This window comes from Lactuca saligna, chromosome 2, assembly GCF_052625555.1.
Source record: "Lactuca saligna cultivar CGN05327 chromosome 2, ASM5262555v1, whole genome shotgun sequence".
NCBI classification, from domain to species: Eukaryota; Viridiplantae; Streptophyta; class Magnoliopsida; order Asterales; family Asteraceae; genus Lactuca; species Lactuca saligna.
The window spans coordinates 52,226,875-52,231,893 of record NC_136418.1 but is presented as its reverse complement, the minus strand read 5'-3'; the positions used below and the strand labels follow the sequence as shown (position 1 = coordinate 52,231,893).

At 36.0% G+C, this 5,019-nt stretch overlaps 1 pseudogene; it reads left to right on the top strand.

Annotated features, from left to right (window-relative positions):
• Positions 1 to 321: 321 nt before the first annotated feature.
• Positions 322 to 3,750, top strand: LOC145030959 (putative disease resistance protein RGA4; annotated as a pseudogene).
• Positions 3,751 to 5,019: the final 1,269 nt, after the last annotated feature.

Sequence of the window (5,019 nt, the reverse complement as noted above, 5' to 3'; positions counted from 1 at the left end):
AAAATTAGGGATCAAAACTAAAAAATTGGATACATATTAATTAAATTACAATAAAAAATATCAGAAGGTAAATAAAAATTAACCCGTCACAAAGATGAACTCAAATTTATTTAATACATTATATATAACTATTAAAAGAGAGAATACGAGGATATATTAATGTGTTCGATAAGTAATGATGAAAAAGTAGAAAAGAAATTAAGGCATTACGTGTTGTAACAGAATGCTAATATAACTCAATTATTGGACAGCTTTGGATCGGATACCATTTTCCACTACACATGCCGACACAGCGACAAATTAATATCCAATATCCTTGTGGCTTTTTTCTCTCTCTCTCTCTCTCTCTCTCTCTCTCTGCTAGCATCTCATATCTTATCACTTCCTCTCTTTCTTCCACCATTCATCCACTTTGCCTCTCTTCTCAACAGTGAAAATGGCGGAAGGTTTAGTGACTATTGCTGCCGAGGGGATACTGAAAAAGGTATTGTCCATCGCTGCCAGCGAACTTGCCATTGCTTGGGGTTATGAAGAAAAGCTGACCAGCCTTCACAGAACATTGGATCTGATTCGTGCCAAGTTGCACGATGCGGAGAGTCAAAAGGGAACAGAGGCTGTGATGGTGTGGCTGAAGCAGCTAAAAGATGTGGTGGGGGAAGCTGATGATGTGTTGGACGAGGTTCAATACGAAATGTTGAGGCGTCAGATAAAGAAACCAGATCAGGTGGCTAGAAAGGTATCGTGCCTTCCAAGATTGAAAAGGTTTTCATTTCGTAATGAAATAGGTCATAAAATCGAAAACATCAATGAAATGTTGGATATGATCAATACACAAGCAAACGGTTTAGGACTACAAAATGAACGCCCTGTTGGCCCTGTTCCGGATCGCCTCTATCGGGAGACTATTCCACATCCAGAAGAGTTCAAAATTGTTGGAAGAGATGATGATGCACTGCGTATCATAGAGCTTTTAACCCAACCAACAACGGAAGAAAAACTTACAATTGTTCCCATTGTGGGAATGGCCGGTATTGGGAAGACAGCATTGGCTAAGTTGGTCTACAATGATAAGAAAATCGAGCAACATTTTGGTGTGAAAGCATGGTTGTGTGTGTCGGTTAAGGTTGACATCATAACTCTTCTTGCAAAGATCTATGAATCTCTTGCCGGAAAGAAACCTGAGTCGGACTCTAAGGTCAATTTAATCAAAAGTCTGGAAAAGGAGTTGGGATCAAAAAGATATTTGCTCGTCTTGGATGATGTTTGGGTTGAAGAGAGGCCATATTGGGAAGAGCTTAGGAGATGTATGCTAGCTGTAAACTCACAAAATGGAAGTGGCATTCTTGTCACTACACGGAAACTTGAAATTAGAACTCATGATATGATCATGGATTCGTGTCATCTAGAAGGTCTTTCCGATGTCGATTGTTGGTCGATCTTTAGAGAAAGAGCGTTTGTGGCAGGAATATCACCGTCTCCAGAACTGGAGAAAATTGGGCGTGAGATTGTTAAAAAGTGTGGCGGTTTACCATTGCTATTAAATGTAATAGGTGGTATGTTGACAAATGACACGGATCTAGAGAAGTGGTTGTCCATCAAAACTAACGATGTTTGGGATCTAGAAGAAGGGAATAAACTTCAAAGGATCTTGGAACTGAGCTTTGATAATCTCCCAAATTCTATTATCAAGCAATGTTTTCTATATTGTTCCATCTTTGTAAAAGATACTGTAATTGAAAGGGATGAACTTGTCCGACTTTGGATGGCTTTAGGGTTGGTTCAAGCCGATGAGAAAAAAAACAAGGAGATGGAGGATGTGGGAAACGATATTTTTCAAATTTTGGTTAGTAATTCGTTGTTCCAAGATGTTGAAAGGGACGAGGATGGTTACATCACTCATTGTAGCATGCATGATCTAGTGCATGATCTTTCAGTATCACTTTCCGAACATGAAAGCTTATGCGTGGTGGGTGGGGCGTGGGGCAAACGATAAGATTCCTGGTGTCGATCAGATTAAGCATCTCGCTTTTTACAAAAAGAAAAAAAATGAGGACGATGAATTCAATGCCAAGGTTTCTATGTTCATTAACACGGATACAATGGCTAGAACTTTGCATACGTTGTTCCTCATTGGATTGAACGAGAAGAAATTATCATTTCAACGATTCAAGTGCATGCGGATACTAAAACTCGAACATTATAAAATAGAGAAATTAGACGAATCAATTGGAGGGTTGGTGCATCTCAGGTATCTTAATTTGTCATATACGGAAATCAATGTTCTTCCTGAATCTATTGGTAAATTATACAACTTGCAAACTCTGAATTTGTATGATTGTCGTCTCAATGAGTTTCCTGAAGCCATGAGAAATTTGATAAACTTGAGATATTTCAAGTGTGACAAAGACATTCCAGCCAATATCGTGGGACGATTGATATCTCTTCGAAAATTGCCTTCCTTCACAGTTCTTGGAAAGGAGGGACACGGTATTGAAGAGCTAGGCCATTTGAATAACCTTAGTGGAAAGCTTCGTATTTTCGGTCTAGAGAATGTTGGAAGCAAAGAGGATTCTGTTAAGGCAAATTTATCTGGAAAAAAAAAATTATACGACATTGAATTCAATTGGAGTAGCAATGGCGGCAACAGAAAGGACAAGGAAGTATTGGAAGGCTTGCAACCCCCTGGAGATGTGAAAATATTAACAATTATGGAATTTTATGGTAATAATTTTCCGGAATGGGTAATGAAGATGGCAATCAATATTGATGGGAATGAGATGCCCCTTGACAAGCTCGTGTCAATCAGATTAGATGGATGTAGAAGATGCCTCTCTCTTCCGACACTTGAAAACCTACCACATCTTCGGGATCTTGTCTTGGAGAATATGAACAGGTTGATATGCTTAAGGAGTTCCGATGTTACCGGATCAACGAAGCCTTTGTCTCCATCGTTGAGATCGCTCCGACTAATACGTATGGGAAAACTGGAAAAGTGGATAGATGGAGAACCCAACAGCTCAAAAATGATATCGCCTGTCCTCGAGAAGTTGGGAATTTTTTATTGCCCAAATATTATTCACATAGAAGAATGCCATCCCCATCCTCTCGTCTCCTTGGAGATATGGGACTGCACTGGTCTTGAGTACATTAAGAGCATACAAGGCCTCACATCTCTTGTATCTTTAGATATTTCCTATTGCGAGAGTCTTTTAGGAATAACCAATTTGCCCAATCAGTGTCATTCTATGAAGAATTTGAGAATTACCGACTGCTACAAGCTGACTTCCTTGCCTCGGGAAATGTTTGACTGTTTTGCCTTCTTAAATAAGTTGGAACTTGGTCCGTTCTCAAAGGAGCTCAATTCTTTCCCGAGTCTCCCAGCCATCCAGAAGTTAAGGAACCACCTTCACTCATTAGAACTGATAGGTTGGGCTCATTGGGAGTCAATTCCAGAAGAAATACAATACCTCACCTCACTGACTTGGTTATACATAGTTGGATTTGGAATACAGGAACTGCCTATGTGGTTAACCAGCATGTCATCTATCCGCCATTTGATGTTCTGTGTTTGCAAGGGGCTAAATAAAGATTAGGAATACAAGAGCTTTAATTAATTATGTTATTTGAGTGTGTTGGTGTATAGATATGTTGTGTAAGAGACAAGTACAAAAGATGTGTCAAAGTCCAAATATTAATTGTATATATTTGATACTTACACTTTATACTAGATATCGAAAAACTCTTCTCTCACTTATTTCTTAAATCTACCAACTTTTAATCGCAATTGATTGACCAATTTGCAACAGCTGTCCATTTTTTTGAACGGCAACTGTATCATAAACTAATTTTTAGGATTGTTTTAATGATGGTTTACTCAAAACAAGTCACCATTGCAAATCAGATTTCACCAATTATGTCGGTTTTACATACGAATAGTGACTAGTAGTGTGACGGTCGAAAACTTTGGCCAAATGTCATATTTTATAATGTTTTTTTTATATATACTTTTACCATGTGTCGGTTATTAAGTGAGACCTAAAAATATATAAGGTGTCAAAGTTTCATTTTAAGGGATTAAATCTTATGTCGAAACCTTTCACATGAAAAAAACATGTGACAAGTGGTGCCACGATAAAAAAGAGTGATAAAATATCATCTTTTATAACCGATTTTTTATTTTATATGTATCTTTGCCCGGTGTCGGTTATTTAGTGAGACCTAACGACATATAAGGTGTCGAAGTTTCATTTTAAGTGACTCCCTCTAGTTATATATATATATATATATATATATATATATATATATATATATATATATATATATATATATATATATATATATATATATATATATATATATATATATATATATATATATATATATCCTCAAAAGTGTTTTTAGGCAAAAAGACTTATTGATTTATGGTGGTGAGAAAATGACTTTTTAAAAAAAAAATTGTTTAGATTAGCTTTTGTGGTGGGAATGTCAATAAATCACAACGTTGTATTTTAAAAGTGTTTGTCTTAACTAATATATGTTTTAATGGGTATTTGTCTTTTACAACCCAAAAACTTATAATAAATGAGTTTTGAAAAGTTAGAAATCCTAACTTATTGAAATCTCATTATTTAAGTGTTGATGAGAAGTTATTTTAGAATTCATTTACATATTATCAAACACTTTTTTTTGATTTATTGACTTTTCAAAAAGCTAGTTAGTCAATAAGTTGTTTTAAATAAAATCCCAAACATCCGAGCTTGAAATCAAATAAGAAAGAATTATAAGTGTGAAAATTCATTTCCCAAGGGTTGTTTTAAGTGGTTACGATTAACTTCCAATTGTCAAATGTTAAATAAATATATAAACAATATGAAAAATTTAAAACACATGCATTTTTGTTAAATAAGATTGTAACACCCAAAATCAGAAAGACCAACAAAAGAAAGGAAAAGTTCTATGTCAAGAGTCAACTCGTCGAGTCCAGGGAGGAACTCAACGAGTCGGAGCAGGATCCGGGGC